We start from the raw sequence: 22,308 nt of genomic DNA on the forward strand, positions 1-22,308 counted from the left end.
TCTCTACATTTGTATCTCCATTCCTTCCCTTCAAATAGGTTCATCAATACCATTTTTCTAGATTCCATATATATGTGTTAATATACATTATTTGTTTTTCTCTTTCTGGCTTACTTCACTCTGTATAACAGGCTCTGGGTGCATCCACCTCACTAGAACTGACTGAAATTCATTCTTTTTATGACTGAGTAATATTCCATTGTATATATGTACCACATCTTCTTTATCCATTCATGTGCTGATGAACATCTAGGTTGCTTCCATGTTTAAGCTATTGTGAATAGTGCTGCTATGAACACTGAGGTACATATGTCTTTTTCAATTTTTTTTTTCATAATCACATAATATATGAAAGGCATGTACTTTAATGATCAATTTTAAGTTGGTTTAACAATATATCTAAATTCTGCTTATGTTAAGCAAATAAATCTAAGAAAATATGGTGAAATTCATATTACCAAGCAGATAAAATAGAGCTTATTAGACATCTTACCACATAGTTTTCAAGTATATTTTTTAAAGTTGCTGAGGCTTTTCTTAAAAGCAAACCCCATAAAGCAATTCAGACTAAACCTAAAATAGATTTACTTTTCATGTTAAAAGTCTAATATGCAGTTCTTCTGTGCATTGCACAGATTTTTAGATTATTGAGATACTATAATGTACTGGAAAATTATTCCAATTTTTAGAAGTTCAACCTTCTAAATGTCTTTTTGAAAACAATTAGTCATTTTAATGTTTATAAAACTTAGCATAACCACATCTTTATTTCTCCTCAACCCATATAAAGGACTTTGGAGACTCAGTAACTGGTGCCACCTATGTTATTTAAATTTTGGTCAAAACAACTCTGTTCTATATTTATATATAATGATTAAGTGTTAAGTTAGAATCACAATAAGAGAATGTAGCATGTGACTCAAATATTCAGTCTGCTTAGCGTGGTATTACTTCTGTCTAACTCTCAAATGGTTATTTTAAGTGTGCAGTGATGAAGAAACCCAGAAGGGTTCAAATAGACTGTGCAAACACATTTCCTGTCTTTGTATTCTTCTACATTTACAGGTCTTTCTGAAATTTGAGATCTCTACCAACTGAGGTAATTTAATCCAAACTTTGGAGAATATCATCATTGAGAAAATGATTTTTCTCAAAAGAACTTGATTATTTTAATAATTATAGAACTGTCCTAAGGGCTTCCTATAGCCAGGATATTATTATAAACAAATGTTCTTTATATAAATAAATAAGACTTGGTTGACCTGAAACAAAAGAAGGGTATGGAACATTCTAAAGACAAACACATATATGGTGTATTTAGGAGCTAGTCTAACAGCCTATGAAGACTGAATTTTTAAAACATTTTACCCAGTTCTCTGGACTACTCCCCAAATAAACAAACAAGCAAATAAAATCCAAGTATGTATAAAATTAAAAAAAACCCCACAACATGCATTTTATAAAATATATGCATGTGGCACCCAGTCCTACAGGAGACACGAGAGATTTGAGAATTTGGTATGGCATCCAGTCCCATCACTTCATGGCAAATAGATGGGGAAATAATGGAAACAGTGAGAGACTTTATTTTCTTAGGCTCCAAAATCACTGAAGATGGTGACTGTAGCCCTGAAATTAAAAGACGCTTGCTCCTTGGAGGAAAAGCTATGACCAACCTAGGCAACATATTAAAAAGCAGAGACATTACTTTGCCAACAAATGTCCATCTAGTCAATGCTACGGTTTTTCCAGTAGTGATGTATGGATGTGAGAGTTGGACCATAAAGAAACCTGAGTGTCAAAGAATTGATGCCTTTGAACTGTGGTGTTGGAGAAGACTCTTGAGAGTCCCTTGGACTGCAAGGAGATCAAACCAATCAACCCTAAAGGAAATCAGTCCTGAATATTCATTGGAAGGACTGATGCTGGAGTTCCAATTCTTTGGCCACCTGATGAGAAGAACTGACTGAACTGACTCACTGGAAAAGCCCCTGATGCTGGGAAAGATTGAAGGTAGGAGGAGAAGGGAATGACAGAGGATGAGATGGTTGGATGGCATTGCCGACTCGATGGACATGAGTTTGAGCAAGCTCCAGGGGTTGGTGATGGACCAGAATGCCTGGCATGCTGCAGTCCATGGCGTGCTGCAAAGAGTCAGACACGACGAAGTGACTGAACTAAACTGGGTTCTAGTACTAAATTTGCCATAAACTAGTGTTATGACCCTGGTAACTTAATTTCTCTAAATCTCAGTTTCTCAATCTGTAAGATGAAGGGTCCTTACTGTTATTATATTCCAACATTTAGGAATCAAGCATTATATTTTCAATATTCATAGGCAATAAAAAAATTAAAGCAATTAGATTAAGAGAATATTGAATGGAAATTAAACAAAGATAAAATATGTAAATGAGTTTTTCTAAAAGTTGAAAATAAATGTCAATTATTATATAAAAGTTTGTGCATGCATGCTCAGTCACTTCAGTCATGTTCAATTCTTTACAACCTTATGGACTATAGCCCACTAGAGTCCACTGTCCATGGGATTCTCCAGGCAAGAATACTGGAGTGGGTTGCCATGCCTTCCCCCAAGGGATCTTCTTGACCCAGGAACTGAACCTGTGTCTCTTACATCTCCTGCACTGGCAGGCACATTCTTTATCACTAGCAATAGCTGGGAAGCACCCAAAAAAATGTTTTGGCTGTCCAATGCTGCATGAGGGATCTTAGCTCCCCAACAGAAATTGAACCCATTCCTCCTGCAGTGGAAGTTTCCAACTATGTGTTCTGCCTCCCACACTACTTTTTCCTGGTTTTCTGAAATAATACAAGATTGACCTTAAGCTAGGCAATTCAAGTGTGCTTTGTAAACCTGATAATTGATATAAAAGCTATGTAATTTTATAACATATCAATTTTATAATTTTAATGTATTATTAAGTTAAATTCAACAGCTATAGCCTCTAATATTTGGAATCTTCAGTTTTAACCAAAATGCATACATTCAAAGTGCTGCATCCTAGGTACCTGTGGGCTTATTCAACAGGAAAACTACTTTAGGCTAGGGGAACAATAAATATAAAATTTTATGCTATACTATAATTATAAGGTAACATTTAATTGGTCAGATTCAGGTGGTAAGCCTAAAAATCCAAGATAACTATAGATAAATGTAATTATACATTATAATAATTTCCATATTTGTAATAACAGCAACTATAGATGTGTATGGAGCTTCACTAAGACAATTATGTGTCAATAATTAAACATATATGTCGCTTTTTAATTCTACAGTTTATTTTGAATGTGTTATATCATTTAAATCACAAAATAAGCATATCCTCTCCATTGATTTTATAATCTGTTTTATGGATAAAGAGATTGACTAGGTAAAACTTTTTTAAAAACTCACATCAAAAGAAATAGTCAATATGAATAGAATTTTATCTATTAAGAAATTGAATTAATTGTTAGTAATCTTGAGTCCCTTGTACTGCAAGGAGATCTAACCAGTCCATTCTGAAGGAGATCAATCCTGGGTGTTCATTGGAAGGACTGATGCTAAAGCTGAAACTCCAATACTTTGGCCACCTCATGCAACGAGTTGACTCACTGGAAGACTCTGATGCTGGGAAAGGTTGGGGGTGGGAGGAGAAGGGGACAACAGAGAATGAAATGGCTGGATGGCATCACCAACTCTGTGGACATGAGTTTGAGTGAACTCCGGGAGTTGGTGATGGACAGGGAGGCCTGGCGTGATGTGATTCATGGGGTCGCGGAGAGTCAGACACGACTGAGCGACTGAACTGAATTGAACTGAATCTTCAAAAAAAGAAGACACTAGGCCCAGATGTGTTCATTGATAAATTCCACCAAACATTTAAGGAAAAACTTGTATCAATTTTCTACAATCTCTTTCATAAGACAGAAGTAGAAGGGAATATGTCTAACATGTTCAATGAGGCCAGCATTGCCCTAAAATCAAAACCAACCAAACATATTGCAAAAAAGAAAATAAAGACCTGAAGGTCTCATGAACATAGATGCAAAAAATCTGCAACAAAATATTCGAAAATCAAATGCAACAATGTGAAAAAGAACTATATACTACAACCAAGCAGGATTTATTCCAGATAAGCAACACTGGTTCAACATTTAAAAATCAATTAATATAATCTATCACACTAACAGATGAAAGAAGAAAATCCACATGATCATATCAATAGATCATGTAGGAAAGTATTTAACAAAATTTATAACCACTCATGATGAAAGTTCTCAGGAAACTAAGAATAGAGAGAAATTTCCTTAAATTGATAAAAAAGAAAAGAAAAAAACTATAAGAAACCTACAGCTAACGCATTTAATGGTGAAAAACTCAAAGCTTTCCCAATTAAGATAAGGAATAAGACAAGGATAACCCTCATAGTCCACTTTCATTGTACTGGAATACTTCCTAATACCATTAGATAAGGGAAGAAGGCATCCCTTATGGCTCAGCTGGTAAAGAATCTACCTGCAACGTGGGAAAACTGGGTTCTATCCCTGAATTGGGAAGATCCCCTGGAGAAGGGAAGGCTACCCACTACAGTATGGCCTGGATAATTCCATGGACCCCATAGTCCATGGGGTCACAAAGAGTCAGACACGACTGAGCGACTTTCACTTTCACTTTTAAAGAAAAGAAAATGAAAAGCATATAGATTTGGAAAGCATATAGATTTGGAAGGAAGGATTAAAATTGTCTTTATTTGCAGATGACGTGACTGCCGATGTAGAAAGTCCAAAAGTATTGACTAAAAACTTTTGGAACTAAGTGGTTACAGCAAGGTTGCAAGATACAAAGTTAATTTTTTAAAAATTAATTTCTTTCCTAACATACTAGCAATGAACAGTAGAGTCTGAAATTAAAAATACAATGTGTGTGTGCTCAGTTGCTCAGTTGTATCCGACTCTATGCAACTTCACAGACTGTAGCCTCCCAGGCTTCTCTGTACATGGGATTTTCCCAGCAAAAATATTGGAGTGGATTGCCATTTTCTTCTCCAGGGAAACTTCTTGACCCAGGGATAGAAGCTGTGTCTCCTGCATTGGCAGGCAAATTCTTTACCACTGAGCCACCTAGGAATCCCACAAAAATACCACTTACATTAGCAACCAAGAATTATTATAAAGCTACAATAATCAAGACAGGACGGTACTGGTGAAAAGACAAAGAGATCAGTGGAACAGAACAGAGAACCAGAAATAGGCCCACATGAATACAGTTAACTGATTCTTGACAAAGTAGCAAATGCAATAAATGGATCAAAGATAATCTCTTCAACAAATGGTGCTGAAACAATCAAACATCAACATGCAACAACAACAAAAAATCTGGTCAAAGACTTTACAATGTTCACAAAAATTAACTCAAAATGGATCATAGACTTAAATATAGATATAAAAGGCAAAACTATAAAACTCCTGGAAGATAACATAGGAGAGAATCTAGATGGACTTTCAGAAACAACACCAAAAACACAATCCATGAAAGAAAGACTTGATGAGATGACTTTATTAAAATTAAAAAGGAGAAACCACTACACACCTAGTAGAATGCCAAAAATCCGTAAGACTGATGGCACCAAATGCTGGGGAAATTGTGAAACAATAGGTACTCTCGTTCACTGCTGGTTCAGTTCAGTAGGAATGCTACATGGTACAGATACGTTGGAAGACAGTGTAATGGTTTCTCGTAAAATTAAATATATTCTTACCACGTGATCCAGCAATCATGCTTCTTGGTACTTACCTAGAGAGTTGAAAACTTATATCCACACAAAAACAAACTGTGCTATATCCATAAAAAGCAATGCTACTTAGCAATGAAAAGAGCAAATAACTGAAAAATAGATGTATATGTGCTGCCAAAGTCAGCATGTAAATGAATTTCAAAAAATATTATTCTGAGTGAATAAAGCCAAGGCACAAAAGAATGAATACTACTTGAGAGTGTTAGTATGCAATAGTTATGTCAGAAAATGCATAACTATAGAGGAAGCAAACAGATCAAAGAACGCTTAGGACCTGGATGTGGAAGGGACTGATTGTAAATGTACATAAGGGAAATTAAGACAACAGAAATCTATATCTTAATTGTGATGGCAATTTCAACATAGTCTACACTTGTCAAACTCAACAAATTGTGTAACTACAGTTGATGAAATTCATTATAAATAAATTACACGTTAATACAAGAACAAGAAATTAAATGTCAGACACCAAAATTAAAGTTTAATACTTATTTTCAGAAAAGTGACAATGACTATATTTCATAAAATATTTCACTCTGTATATTCCTGAAACATTTATCCCTCTTTGTTATATTTAACATACACTTTATATATATGAGCAAATTCTGGGAGATAGTGAAGGACAGAGAACCCTGGCATGCTGCAGTCCATGAGATCTCAAAGAATTGGACACGACTTGGAGACTGAACAACAATACTTTGCATAAGGCTTTGCAGAGATGCATCTGGTTCTAGAAATGACAAGTATTTATTGTACCACTATCAAAAAGAGTGCTTTGTCAGGAACCAAGTGCTCTGAGACTTAAAGATGGAGGAAGAGACACAGCACATAGTCATATACTCCTAGAAAATTATACCATTAATTTTTGTTACATATGCACTACATTACTCTGTCAACACCAAAGTTAATCACTGCAACCAAAATGTGAGAGGTTTTCCCCCTCCCCCCCAAGGTAAGAAAGAAACAAAGAAACATTCTTGTTAAGTATCTGAGTTAAGTAATGAAATATGTAAAGAATTATAATATAAATGGAAATGTATAAACTGCCATTTCTTTCCCTCAAAGATCTTGAGAACAGAATGGGAAAGGGAATTACTATAATTAATTATAAACATTTAAGATTCTCAGTAGGCTAGGTGGTATAGTGGCTATAAGTTAAGGAATGGTACTAAATCTACAGGGCTTCCCTGGTAGCTCAGTGATAATGAACCTGCCTCCTAACGCAGGAGATGCGGGTTCGATCCCTGGGTTGGGAAGATCCCTGAGGAAGGAAATTATAACCTACTCCACTATTTTGCCTGGGAAATCGCATGGACAAAGGAGCTTGGCAGGCAATAGTACATGGGCTCACAAAAGAGTTGGACACAACTTAGCAACTAAACAATATCAACAACTAATTTTAAACATATTATACCTAGCTTCTTTAGATTTCCAATAAGTTATCAATATTATTTTATGATCAGTCTTATTTCTTCTCCATTTGAATTACTCCATTAATGAATGACTTTTTAGAATAAATGACTGTGAATAAACTGAAAACTTATGTAAATCATAGGTAAGCAACAAATAAATTCAGGGTCCCCCCTCAATTAATGCCAAGTTGTTTCTTCAGGATATGCAACATTGTATAAAACTCCCAGGCAGGTTACATCATGAACCAACAAGTATTTATGAAATTCCAATATTCTACAATACTATATTCCATGTGGTAGGACAGACAACAAAAATACTGTGGGATCCCAAGGATTTTAACTTTAGTTTCCTTTAGTTGAGGAAACAAAATACATAGATTGTGGTATACATCACTAACACCGTTTCTTCAGGACACCATTGGCACACATCTGCTCCCCTTATATATATACCTATTCAAAATTTATCTGCCGATGTCTGCATTGACCTCTTGAGACCCACTTCTCTGAAAAAAAAACTAAAATGAAGTGTATCTTTTTGCTCTTAAAGAATCCAGAGTCTCTTTTTTTTCTTTTTCACAACAGTGTTCGTTTTAGAAAATATGCACCTGCTAAAAGTAACAATGTAAAAAGTAAAAAGGAAGGCAGAAAAGGAAGGAAACAGAGAGAATAAAGGGAGGATTTAGGCATTTGACAATGTATCCAAAGAAGGGTATCAGCACTTCAATTTTATAATGTCATGAGCATAAGCATATGAAAATTGGGTTAATGACACAAAGTCCTTTGAAATATGGCAAAGCAATCCCAAATTTTAATTCTTTCATGTAAAAATCTACCGTATTAAAATGTATTAGACATATCCTTTTTGTTACCAAAAGGATTTTGATTGTACTCTAAGTTGTCACTGATGAGAATAATTAGAAAAACTGGGAGTAAATTACAGCAATACAAAAAGGAGATAAATGGCAGAGTAGGTAAGAAGTTAGTCCATCAGATCTTACTCCCTTTTGTATTGTGAGGAGATAGATTGCTGGCACATATATAAAGTATGCTTCCAATATACTGTAAGATCATTTCACTAGGATCACATTGACAATGAGGGGGTAGAAATCAATAACCACATGTTATAACATTGGAATTTGACACAGGATCATATACTGAAAAAGACCTCTCAGTATGAATATTACCTTTGAAAAAGCAAATAAATACACAGCCATGACACTGAAACTAAGGGAAATAGAATGCTCAAACTACCGCACAATTGCACTCATCTCACATGCTAGTAAAGTCATGCTCAAAAGTCTCCAAGCCAGGCTTCAGCAATATGTGAACCATGAACTTCCAGATGTTCAAGCAGGTTTTAGAAGAGGCAGAGGCACCAGAGATCAAATTGCCAACATCCACTGGATCTTGGAGAAAGCAAGAGAGTTCCAGAAAAACATCTATTTCTGCTTCATTGACTATGCCAAAGCCTTTGACTGTGTGGATCACGATCAACTGTGGAACATTCTGAAAGAGATGGGAATACCAGACCACCTGACCTGCCTCTTGAGAAACCTGTATGCAGGTCAGGAAGCAACAGTTACAGCTGGACATGGAACAACAGACTGGTTCCAAATAGGAAAAGGAGTACGTCAAGGTTGTATATTGTCACCCTGTTTATTTAACTTCTATGCAGAATACATCATGAGGAACGCTGGGATGGAAGAAGCACAAGCTGGAATCAAGATTGCTGGGAGAAATATCAATAACCTCAGATATGCAAATAACACCACCCTTATGGCAGAAAGTGAAGATGAACTAAAAAGCCTCTTGATGAAAGTAAAAGAGAAGAGTGAAAAGTTTGACTTGAAGCTCAACATTCAGAAAACAAAGATCATGGCTTCTGGTCCCATCACTTCATGGGAAATAGATGGGGAAACAGCGTCAGACTTTATTTTTTGAGGCTCCAAAATCACTGCGGATGCTGATTGCAGCCATGAAATTAAAAGACACTTACTCCTTGGAAGGAAAGTTATGACCAACCTAGATAGTATATTAAAAAGCAGAGACATTACTTTGCCAACCAAGGTCCATCTAGTCAAGGCAATGGTTTTTCCCGTGGTCATGTATGGATGTGAGAGTCGGACTGTGAAGAAAGCTGATCGCCGAAGAATTGATGGTTTTGAACTGTGGTGCTGGAGAAGACTCTTAAGAGTTCCTTGGACTGCAAGGAGATCCAACCAGTCCATTCTAAAGGAGATCGATCCTGGGTGTTCATTGGAAGGACTGATGCCAAAGCTGAAACTGCAATACTTTGGCCACCTCATGCGACGAGTTGACTCACTGGAAAACAGTCTGATGCTGGGAGGGATTGGGGGCAGGAGGAGACGGGGATGACAGAGAATGAGATGGCTGGATGGCATCACTGACTCGATGGACATGAGTTTGAGTGAACTCCGGGAGTTGGTGATGGACAGGGAGGCCTGGCATGCTGTGATTCATAGGGTCGCAAAGAGTCGGACACTACTGAGCGACTGAACTGAACTGAATGATCAACTGATTATAATGCTCATTATTGCTCATTAAAATGTATACCATTCATCTCTAAACTTGTATATAGCTTTCAGTCTCTATTTTTTAGTTTAGTGAATCAAACTTATGTATTTAACAACCTTTTTAAATTTGTGACCTCAAGGATTTCCCTGGTGGTTCAGTTTGCCAATGCAGGAACCCTGGGTTTGATCCCTAGGCCAGAAATATCTCCTGGAGGAGGACATGGTAACCCACTCCAGTATCTTGCCTAGAGAATCCCAAGGACAGAGGAGCCTGGTGGGCTAGAGTCAAAGGGGTCACAAAAGAGTTGGACACAAATTAGCAACTAAATAACAACAAAGAGAAAATGAGTGCTAAATTAGTGCAAAGGCCATGAAAACAGCCCATCACAGAAAATGATAAGTATTCTAGCTTCATAAGGATGGATGACGGAGAAGGCAATGGCAAGCCACTCCAGTACTGTTGCCTGGAAAATCCCATGGACAGAGGAGCCTGGTAGGCTGCAGTCCATGGGGTCGCTAAGAGTTGGACACAACTGAGCGACTTCACTTTCACATTTTACCTCTCATGCATTGGAGAAGGAAATGGCAACCCACTCCAGTGTTCTTGCTTGGAGAATCCCAGGGACAGGGGAGCCTGGTGGGCTGCCATCTCTGGGGTCACACAGAGTCGGACACGACTGAAGTGACTTAGCAGCAGCAGCAGCAAGGGTGGATGATGATGCTTCAAGGCAATTTAGGGGGGAAAATTAGCACATTTGGATATGCTGCAACATGAGGCACTTCTGATGTATCCAGACCAAGATGCTGATACAGTAAGTAGTTTTAAATGGGATCTATAGCTCAGGAGGGCTTCCCTGGTGCCTCAAATGGTAAAAAAGAAATGCAATGTGGAAGACCTGGGTTCAATCCCTGGGTTGGGAAGATCACTTGGAGGAGGAAATGGCAACCCACTCCAATATTCTTGCCTGGAGAATTCCAAGGACAGAGGAGCCTGGCAGGCTACAGTCCATGGGGTTGCAAAGAGTCAGACACAACTGAGTGACTAAGCACATTGTAGTTCAGGAGAAATATCTAGGTTAAAAATACTTGAATCTATGGGATAGAATTGTGGTGAATATCAATATTCAGGGACTATAAGGATAAAGAGAAGTCAACTAGTCACGCAGTAAAGGAAAGAATGAAAAGATTAAAGTGTTGTAGACACCAGAGCAGGAGAGGGAATGAGGAGAACCAAATATATCTTCAGCACAAGTGAGTCAGGCCTGGGACCTGGGATCCTTGCTGCAGTGCTTGCACTTGGACACAACTCTCCTTGAGCAACAAAATACAAACTGTACGGGACTAAAATGAACTGCATGCATGTGCAGTTAGGACAAATTCTGGACAAAAGGTACTAAGAAACCAAAACACCACTGTCACTTCAAAAGAGTCTGAAGCAAAAGTAGGGTACTGCACATGCCCCCTGCACATTGAGGGGTGGGCAAACCACCTAAGCCACCCCTCCAGCCTGACCCCTGGAACCAACTCATGCCCCCGCTCAGGAGCACGCCAGCAAGGGAAACTGTTGTTTGTTCTTGCTCTCCACTGTTGCTGAAAGGGACCCAGTAAAACCTTGCCTGCATTTTTTGTCCTGCCTCTGATCAACTTCTATTGATTAAGGAGGCCAAGAATAGTGGTCTGTAACACAGGTGTACAAGGTACACTGGATCAGATATTATAATATATTGCCTAACATGTTTATTGTGAAGAAAATCTTGAAATATGAAGGATAAATAAAATGAAACAATGCAAAGTTAATCTGAAGTTTAAGCTCTGGAAAAAGGAAAAATCAGAAGGCTACTACTGAGTCTTTGAGATAAATTACAGTGCACATAATATGCTTTGAGCTAAACACTCCTAGAATTAATAAACTGCTTAGTTATTTGATATAAATCCACATGATTTATACCAAAAATTCATTTACATTCTACAGAGGAAAAATATCTATTTTCTCCCTTCTTTCTAAAAAGATTTCTGAACTCTGGGAAAAAGTTTATGACGATTAATAGAGCACTGCCAGAAATTTGTGTTGAGAAAAAAATTTTAATCTTTTGTATATAAAGATAATACTTGAAGCCAACTCTCACTAAAAATTATATTTTGAGGTGTTTTTTTTTTTTCCCCAGAGAAATTACAAGCTATATTGGATTTTCAAGAACTTTCCTACGGGGGAGCCTATCATACTGTAATTAAGTGGCTGCCAGGAGGTAAGCAGGTAGTGTATAACCTGCTTCCAGGCTCTCTTCATGCTCAGCTCACCTTGAGTTTAGTGCCATGATAAACTTTCTTAAATGCCACTGCTGCTGCTGCTGCTGCTAAGTCACTTCAGTCGTGTCCGACTCTGTGCGATCCCATTGATGGCAGCCCACCAGACTCCCCCGTCCCTGGGATTCTCCGGGCAAGAACACTGGAGTGGGTTGCCATTTCCTTCTCTAATGCATGAAAGTGAAAAGTGAAAGTCGCTCAGTCGTGTCTGACTCTTAGTGACCCCACAGACTGCAGCCTTCCAGGCTCCTCCACCCATGGGAGTTTCCAGGCGAGAATACTGGAGTGGGGTGCCATCACCTTCTCCGTTAAATGCCACATCTAATAATAATGTAACAGAGACAATAGTTTTGAAATATTATACTAATGGATGTTTTCATCCCCCCTAAATTATGATGCCTTCCATTTCCCTGCCTATTTTATCACTGTCTATCAGATAAGATTAGGGAAATCTCCGGTCAGTGAAATTTATTCCTCGTTTTCCCTAGTACAAACGAGAAACATATAGACTCTCCTTAAAGAAATGCTATGTCGGAATCTCTGTGTGGGGCATGTGGGCCCTGAATGCAAATGAATGCATGCCTGGAAGCAACCTAAAGACCATGGATGCTTTGGGATTTGGCAGACACAGACTGGAGACACTTATCAGAAAGCTTCATTGTTGATCGTCTCAGAACTTGTTCCCATGAGAGCAGAACCTCTGTGAAAGAAGTAGCTAAATCTTTAAAAAGACCAAGCAGTAAAAGACCATTTGAAAAAGAAGAAAGCCTAGCCAGGAGCTAATTCCCTTTGTGGATTTTATTATCCCTGTGAGCTCTTGGATAAAGTGAAATAGCAGTCTCAGGGGAAACTGCTCTCTGAAGAGACGAGATGAGAGCTCAGCTTGTGAAGAAGTGGTCCCTGTATAAGCAGGGAGAGTACGGGATGGAGAGGGAGGTCATTGGGTCCATGCTTGAGGCCCAGCAGGAAGCACTGAAGGAGCTGCAACTTGCATCCCAGGGAACTACATGTGGATACCATCAAATGGGACCCCAGTCTATTCCTCTTTGAGAGGGAAAGGCCAGATCACATGCCTCCAAAAGGCCAGTACCACAACATCATCAAGGTGTACACACCAGTGGAATTCAAGAGAGAGCTACAGGAAGCTGTCCTCAGAACACACTGCTCTTGAGAATCAGAATGACCAGGGTTCAAGGCTGCTTTACAAAATCATCAGTTCAACTCAGTCACTCAGTCGTGTCTGACTCTTTGTGACCCCATGGACAGCACCATGCCAGGCCTCTCTGTCCATCACCAATTCCTGGACCTTGCTCAGACTCATGTCCTTCGAGTCGGTGATACCATCCAACCATCTCACCCTCTGTCATCCCCTTCCTCCTGCCTTCAATCTTCCCAGCATCAGGGTCTTTTCTAATGAGTTGATTCGTCACATCAGGTGACCAAAGTATTGGAGCTTGCTGTTAATAAATACAAGCTATGGAAGGAAGAAAGGAAAGAAGGAAGGAAGTGGGAGGAGGGAGGGAGGAAAGGAGGAGGAGGGAGGCAATGTCCAAAATCGAGCACCCATGCAGTGAGTTAAAAATGGTTCAGAGAGGGATTTGAGCAGTGAGGACTCGAAAGAGCCTCCCACAAATATCCCAGTTGCATTAGTATGAGACAGAGAACCAGAAAAATATCCAGTATCCTTAAGTTCTTGAAAGGTGAGTGAAACACAGCTGAAATTTAAGTCAGTAAACTCAAGTGCTTAAAGTCACCAAGTTACTACTTTGAGTTAAGATATGTTTGCCTCCAGAGACACTTTTATCCTTTTCCTCAAAATCCTACAAGGGCTTCTAAACATCTATTTTAAAATTTTGAAATTCTCTTATCTGGCATTCACCTGTCTCAAGATTCCCAAACCTATCCCTCTTCACTCTAAGATATATTAATAACACATGCATTTCTTATTGATACAATTTATTGTTGATATGAAGCAGGGCAAAGGCTAACAGAGTTTTGTCAAGAGAACACACTGGTCATAGCAAACACCCTCTTCCATAAACACAAGAGATGACTCTACACGTGGACATCACCAGATGGTTAGCACCAAAATCACATTGATTATATTCTTTGCAGCCAAATGGAGAAGCTCTATACAGTTAGCTAAAACAAGACCTGGAGCTGACTGTGGCTCAGATCATGAGCTCCTGATTTCAAATTCAGGCTTAAAGTGAAGAAAGCAGGGAAAACCTCTAGACCATTCAGGTATGACCTAAATTAAATCCCTTATGAATATATAGAAGGTGACAAATACATTCAAGGTATTAGATCCGGTAGACAGAATGCGTGAAGAATAATGGACAGAGTTTTGTAACATTGTAACAGAGGAGGCAGTGACCAAAACCATCCTAAAGAGAAAGAAATGCAATAAGGCAAAGTGATTGTCTGAGGAGGACTTACAAATAGTTGAGAAAAGTTAAGAGAAGCAAAAGGCAAAGGAGAAAGGTAAAGATATACTCAACTGAATGCCGAGTTCCAGAGAATAGCAAGAAGAGATAAGAAAGCCTTCTTAACTGAACAATGCAAAGAAATAGAGGAAAACAATAGAATGGGAAAGAGTAGGGATGTCTTCAAAAAAATTGGAGATAAAAAGGAAACATTTCATGCAAAGATGGGCATAATAAAAAACAGAAATGGCAAGGACCTAATACAAGCAGAAGAGATGAAGAAAACGTGGCAAGAATACAATGAAGAAGAACTATACAAAAAAGGGTCTTAATGACCCAGGATAACCATGATGGTGTGGTCACTCATCTAGAGCCACCTTCATATCCAGGAGTGTGAGGTCAAGTAGGCCTTAGAAAGCATTACCACAAACAAAGCTAGTGGAGTAGACAGAATTCCAGCTGAACTATTTAAAATACTAAAACACGATAACAGTTAAAGTGCTGTACTCAATATGTTAGCAAATTTGGAAAACTTAGTAGTGGTCACAGGACTGGAAAAGTTGAGTTTTTGTTTCAATCCCAAAGAAGGGCAATGCCAAAGATTGTTCAAACTACCAGATAATTGCACTCATTTCACATGCTAGCAAAGTAATGGTCAAAATCCTTCAAGCTAGACTTCAGCAGTATGTGAATCTAGGACTTCCAGATGTACAAGCTGGATTTAGAAAATGGCAGAGGAACCAGGGATCAATTTGCAACATCTGTTAGATCACAGAAAAGGCACAAGAATTCCAGAAAAATGTCCACTTCATTGACTAGACTAAAGCTTTAGACTCTGTGGATTACAACAAACTGTAGAAAATTCTTAAAGAGATGGGAATACCAGACCACCTTACCAGTCTCTGAGAAACCTGTATGCAGGTCAAGAAACAACCATTAGAATTGGACATGGAATGAAGGACTGATTCCAAACTGGGAAAGGAGTATGTCAAGGCTGTATACTGTCACCCTGCTTATCTAACTTCTATGCAGAGTACATCATGCAAAATGCCAGGCTGGATGACTCACAAGCTGGAATCAAGATTCCTGGGAGAAATATCAACCTCAGATAATGCAGATGACACCACTGTAATGGCAGAAAATGAAGAGGAACTAAAGAGCTTCTTGATGAGGGTGAAAGAGAAGAATGAAAAAGCTGGCGTGACACTCAACATTCAAAAACTAGGAACAAAAAACTAAGATTCAGTTCAGTTCAGTTCAGTTCAGTTGCTCAGTCGTGTCCGACTCTCCACGACCCCATGAATCACAGCACGCCAGGCCTCCCTGTCCATCACCAACTCCCGGAGTTCACTCAAACTCATGTCCACAGAGTCGGTATGCCATCCAGCCATCTCATTCTCGGTCGTCCCCTTCTCCTCCCGCCCCCAACCTTTCCCAGCATCAGAGATTACTCCATTGCAAATAGAAGAGGAAAAATTGGAAGCAGTGACAGATTTTATTTTCTAGGGCTCCAAAATCACTGAGGACAGTGACTGCAGCCATGAAATTAAATGACACTTGCTCCTTGGAAGAAAAGCTCTGACAAGAAACCTACACAGTGTATTAAAAAGCAGAGACATCATTTTGCTGACAAAAGTCCATATTGTCAAAGTTATGGTTTTTCCAGTAGCCATGTATGAATGTGAGAGTTGTACCATAAAGAAGGCTGGGCGCCAAAGAATTGATGCTTTTGAATTATGGTGCTGGAGAAGACTCTTGAGAGTTCCTTGGACTGCAAGGAGATCAAACTAGTCAATCCTAGAGGTCACATCTATTGCGAGTTTCAAAATCTAATGAAAATCCAATAAAAATTAATTTTAAAAAATAAGGAAAAATCTTAAAATAAAATAATATTTTGAATAGTAAAAGATAATTTTAATAAAATGGTTTATCTCAAGAGATAGGAGAAGTTGAAATGCTGCTGGAAAGTGTTGTGGAGGAACGATGAAAAATAAAACAATCCAAGCCTATATTACATAGTAACTTCATTAAAATGTTATTGAGTTAAAAAAAAACCTAATGAAATTATGTAAATTTTCTCTTAATAAACTGTAACTTACCTTTCTGTAATACAATTTGGCAACATATATAAAAGTCAATATATATATCGACAGAGGTCTGTATAGTCAAAATATGGTTTTTCCAGTAGTCATGTATGAATGTGAGAGTTAGATCATAAAGAAAGTTGAGAACCGAAGAACTGATGCTTTGAACTGTGGTGCTGGAGAAGACTCTTGAGAGTCCCTTGGACTGCAAGGAGATCAAACCAGTCAATCCTAAAAGAAATCAGTCCTGAATATTCAAGACTGATGCTGAAGCTCCAATACTTTGGCCACCCAATGTGAAGAGCTGATTCATTGGAAAAGGCCCTGATGCTGGGAAAGATTGAAGGTGGGAAGAGAAGGGAATGACAGAGTATGAGATGGTTGGATGGCATCACTGACTCAACAGACATGAGTTTGAGTAAGCTCCGGTAGTTGGTGATGGACAGGTAAGCCTGCCATGCTGCAGCCCATGGGGTCACAAAGATTTGGACATGACTGAGTGTCTGAACTGAACTATAAAAGCCTTAAAAAGATAGTTACTTCTGTTCAGTGATTCAACTTTTCTAAGGAAATAAAATCAAAGATAGAGGATTTATGCATAAATGTGTTCATCAGAACATAATTCATAACAGTAAACTACTGTCAACAATCTAAATGACTGTGTAGTTTGAGTCAGGAAAAGAGTGAAAATAATCTCAATAGAGGATGATTTTTAAAAAATCACTCTAGTATACTCTTACAATTAAATATTATGCAAAGAAAAGGCATAGGAATCAAATTGCCAATATCTGTTGGATCATAGAGAAAGCAAGAGAATTCCAGAAAAACATCTACTTCATTTACTATGCTATAATTATTGACTGTGTGGGTCACAATAAATTGTGGAAAATTCTTAAAGCAATGGGAATACTAGACCACCTTACCTGTCTCCTGAGAAACAGGTCAAGAAGCAACAACTAGAATCAGACATAGAACAGACTGGTTCAAAATTGGTAAAGGAGTACATCAAGGCTGTATATTGTCACCCTGCTTATTTAACTTCTATGCAGAATACATCATGTGAAATGCCAGACTAAAATATTTGATCACATTAAAATGTTTATTCACATAAAAGTATGTTCAAGACATAATATTAAGTGGAAAAAGTATACTACGTATTCATCAAAAGAGTCTAATTTTGAGTATATATGAAAACTGTATGTTTGTGATTGGGATGAACCATGCAGGATTAGAAGGCCTGTACCTGCCCAGCTTCAAGACAGAAGAAAAGAGCTGAGAGTCAGCAACAGAGACATAATAGTTTAATGGGGAATCTTGCATGTCTGAAGCAAGGTCCTGGAGAAACACCTCACTGTATATGGCAGAAGGCAGACAGGACATGGCAGAAGGCAGACAAGACATGGCAGCAGTCTTTGCTCCTAGGGACAGGGGTAATTACTAGTTGTAGAGGAGTTGATTTTAGGTTGGCGGTTATCAGGGAAACCAGCAGAGCAGCATGCCTCTCACCATCCTTTTAAGCATAGTGGAGAGTTCTTATCTAAAGCTAGATTATTCCTTTGGGCCTGGGGCAAGCATGTAGGAGGGTCAGTCATGTGAGTGGGGTGTACTTGAGGCAGGAACTGGTCAAGCAGGGGATGTACAGAAAACAAGAGAACAGTCATCTTGGGTAGCCTGATCATATATTAATATTTATGTACAATGAAATATCTTGAGAAAGCACACAAAAAGATTAACTTATTTGTTCATTCCTTCAGTGTCCATTCATTTAAAACACACATACATTTACTTACTAAGTTCTCTAAACCAAACAGTCATTGTTCTCACCCCATGGGGTTGGTAGTCTAGTAAGGAATATACATTTACATGTAACTACAACAAAATTATATGTGTACATTCATTTTTGTTTGTTTCTTAGCTGTCTCCATTAAAATTGCCAACTCCATTATCGTAGAGATCCTGTATGTCATGTTTGTCACTGTATTCCCAGCATACACCAGAGTCCAGGATGATAAATATTTCAAGAATGCAGAGGAAACCCAGAGATTAAACAGGAGCATATTAGCAGAGGACTTCAGGTAGGACGTTTGAAAACATTTTTGAGGACAAGTGCCATTGAAAATAAGATTCTGAACGATGAGCAAGAAACAGGCAGATGAAGAGGGTTGGGAAGAATGTTCCAAGAAGAAAATAGCTACAGGGAAAAGACAAAGCGTTAGCTAAATCCACTGAAGCAATGTTTATTTCAGGGTGTTTATAGGCAATTTTTTTTTCAAATTTTCTTCAATGAACATGTATTTTTGTGGTAATCAGAGAAACAATATTCTGAACAAAATAGACTTAAAATCTCCAACTTTTTGGAGATTACCCTGATTCTAAATAAATGTTTATTTTCTTACTTTGACTTGTCTTTGTATTTAACATACAAACTGAACAAATTATTGTAAATTCAATGTTGTACTCTAGAAATATATTTCCTCTTAGAGTTCAAGACTTTTCAGGTCCCTTCTAATTTTTTTCTTTTATTTTGTATCTTTCATAGCACTAATACTGTTCTGTATAGCCAATATATATTTAAAAGCTGGTTAAATAATTTATATTGGATATAAACAGTAGTTGAATCCATAAAACCTATAATTCTGATCTTATTATATGATGGCTAGTTATTGTTCCGGAGAAGGAAATGGCAACCCACTCCAGTGTTCTGGCCTGGAGAATCCCAGGGACGGTGGAGCCTGGTGGGCTGCCGTCTATGGGGTTGCACAGAGTCGGACATGACTGAAGTAATTTAGCAGCAGCAGCAGTTATTGTTCCAATGACTTTGCAGAACTAGTCCCAAAGAAATCACAGAGAATTATTAAAATTCCTTTTAGAAACATTTTGCTGAAGAAATTATCTCATTTGATATAAATACTTATGCTTGAATTGGAATGAAAATTAATGCTATTTATTGTTCTAAAATCTCAGAAACAGATGTTTTAATTTCTTTCCAGGATAAAGAGAAGAGAAAATATATTCTTACGGTCAAAGTAACCATGACTACAGTTTTCAGACACATAACAAATGTTATTTTCATATATTTTGTGTTGGTTAAAATAATAATCTATTCTTATATATGAAATCTGTTCTTGGTGAACCTTCCTTTCACACTGCAGCACAGTGCTTAAAATTATTCATCAATCCAACAACAAGTCGTTTCAGGAGTAACTATTTTTCGCTCAGCGTGGAACATTCTTAAGTGTGTAGAAGTGCCATATCCCCAAAACGTTTAGAATTGCTACTTTGGTCCCTTTTGGTATTGTTCTCTCCATGCTCAAGGGTGAGGAGTAATTTTCAGCTTCACTATTCAAGGCCCACATCTGAAGGGTGGCACAAACGTGATGGTGGTTGTTGGGGAGAAAGAGGCATAATACAGTCCTAGTCAAAGCCAGTGAGTCTTGCTTCCCCCACACAACTGGAATATAGACCCTCATATACATGATGACGTTCCATAAATAGAGCAAAAATGTGTACAGTTATTTAAACTTACATCAAATGGACTGAAAAATGGGTTCACATTTCCAAAGGACCTCTCTGAATAAGAAGAGCATGATATTATGCCTTAAGACTCTCCCTCTGTTCTTAGTAATAGATGGTGGCTTTATGATTATGAGCAGGCTTTCCCTATCTGAGAGGTTTCAGCTCTGTTTATTTTAACAAAACTCTGTGATTAGAACCAGCCTGGTGCGTGATGTAAATCAAGGAGATGCTTTACATCGTGACAACTAGAAGCATGTGAATATGATTTTTAAAGTATTATAGTTCGAAGGGAATGGTCCTGTCATGACAAAATTCCAAATGGAAGAAAACTGATCACTCAGTGGTGAGGGAATTTCGTTTTGCTATTTAAATGGCAACCCACTCCAGTGTTCTTGCCTGGAGAATCCCAGGGATGGCGGAGCCTGGTGGGCTGCCGTCTATGGGGTCGCACAGAGTCGGACACGACTGAAGTGACTTAGCAGCAGCATTTACCCCACAACTCAAAGAAGGTATGTGACCTAATGTCTGAAGAGAAATTGAAAATGGGGTAAAAAGCGAAAAGAATTATTTTTCATTTTATTCTTGGCAAGAAATTAGAGATGAGATTTTGTAATATCAGATTAGTTTGATATTACAAAAGGCTGAACCACAGAACAAGATGTGGAGGAGTATGGGCACAAGAGAAGAAAAAAAGATGACGAGGAAGAAAAGGAGGTAGACTAAGGAAGTCCTCATCAAGGGAAGTGGCATGACAGTTATCAAAGAAGACATTAACTTTGGTTGTCAGAGACCAAATATAGATAACAGCAGCCAGAACTGTGCAATTCAGAATTTTGTGTCTTATTGAGAAATGCTTGAAATTCAGAAGCCCAATAAGATAATTTATGAAGAATACCTAAAATCTTCTCATTAATGAATGGTTAGTATGCAGGTCAGGAAGCAACAGTTAGAATTGGACATGGAACAACAGACTGGTTCCAAGTAGGAAAAGGTGTACGTCAAGGTTGTATATTGTCACCTTGCTTATTTAACTTATATGCAGAGTACATCATGAGGAACGCTGGGCTGGAAGAAGCACAAGCTGGAATCAAGATTGCTGGGAGAAATATCAATAACCTCAGATATGCAGATGACACCACCCTTATGGCAGAAAGTGAAGAGGAACTCAAAAGCCTCTTGATGAAAGTGAAAGAGGAGAGTGAAAAGGTTGGCTTGAAGCTCAACATTCAGAAAACAAAGATCATGGCATCTGGTCCCATCACTTCATGGGAAATAGATGGAAAAACAGTGGAAACAGTGTCAGACTTTATTTTTTGGGGCTCCAAAATCACTGCGGATGCTGATTGCAGCCATGAAATTAAAAGACGCTTGCTCCTTGGAAGGAAAGTTATGACCAACCTTGATAGTATATTAAAAAGCAGAGACATTACTTTGCCAACCAAGGTCCGTCTAGTCAAGGCAATGGTTTTTCCCGTGGTCATGTATGGATGTGAGAGTTGGACTGTGAAGAAAGCTGATCGCCGAAGAATCGATGCTTTTGAACTGTGGTGTTGGAGAAGACTCTTGAGAGTCCCTTATACTGCAAGGAGATCCAACCAGTCCATTCTAAAGGAGATCAATCCTGGGTGTTCATTGGAGGGACTGATGCTAAAGCTGAAACTGCAATACTCTGGCCACCTCATGCGACGAGTTGACTCACTGGAAAAGACTCTGATGCTGAGAAAGGTTGGGGGCGGGAGGAGAAGGGGACGACGGAGAATGAGATGGCTGGATGGCATCACCGACTCTGTGGACATGAGTTTGAGTGTACTCCAGGAGTTGGTGATGGACAGGGAGGCCTGGCGTGCTGTGATTCATGGGGTCGCGGAGAGTCGGACACGACTGAGCGACTGAACTGAACTGACTGAACTGAGGCATCAAAAAGGAATAGATGTTCTCCACAATAAATACCACACTATAGCAAATAATTTACTCTTAAAATATTTAAGAATTCTTCTCATGCAAATACTAGTACATTAATAAAAGAAAACACTAATCGACTTCAACAAATGATCCTCACTGAGAGCAATTCAAATGATCAAGAAGTAATTAAAAAACAGGAATCGCTAAACTAGTAGGAGACAACATTTACAGTTAGTTTAATTTGTTAAATGAGGCAAAATCCACATCTTGCTTCAAAGAATATTTCAATAAATTTATCAGTGGAATTAGGATGTGACAATAGCAGTTAAATTCCA

General features: G+C 38.3%; 1 protein-coding gene and 1 pseudogene across 1 annotated transcript in view; one reads left to right on the forward strand and one right to left on the reverse strand.

The window, feature by feature from the left end:
• LOC148777644 (ankyrin repeat and sterile alpha motif domain-containing protein 1B-like) overlaps positions 1 to 22,308 on the reverse strand; it is a 573,212-nt gene that overhangs the window by 193,136 nt on the left and 357,768 nt on the right. The gene's annotated exons all lie outside the window — the stretch shown is intronic.
• LOC148777646 (large ribosomal subunit protein mL40 pseudogene) lies at positions 12,731 to 13,216 on the forward strand (annotated as a pseudogene).

This window comes from Moschus berezovskii, chromosome 6 (genome assembly GCF_049115385.1).
Source record: "Moschus berezovskii isolate FMDL1 chromosome 6, NW_MosBer_1.0, whole genome shotgun sequence".
Taxonomy (NCBI): Eukaryota; Metazoa; Chordata; class Mammalia; order Artiodactyla; family Moschidae; genus Moschus; species Moschus berezovskii.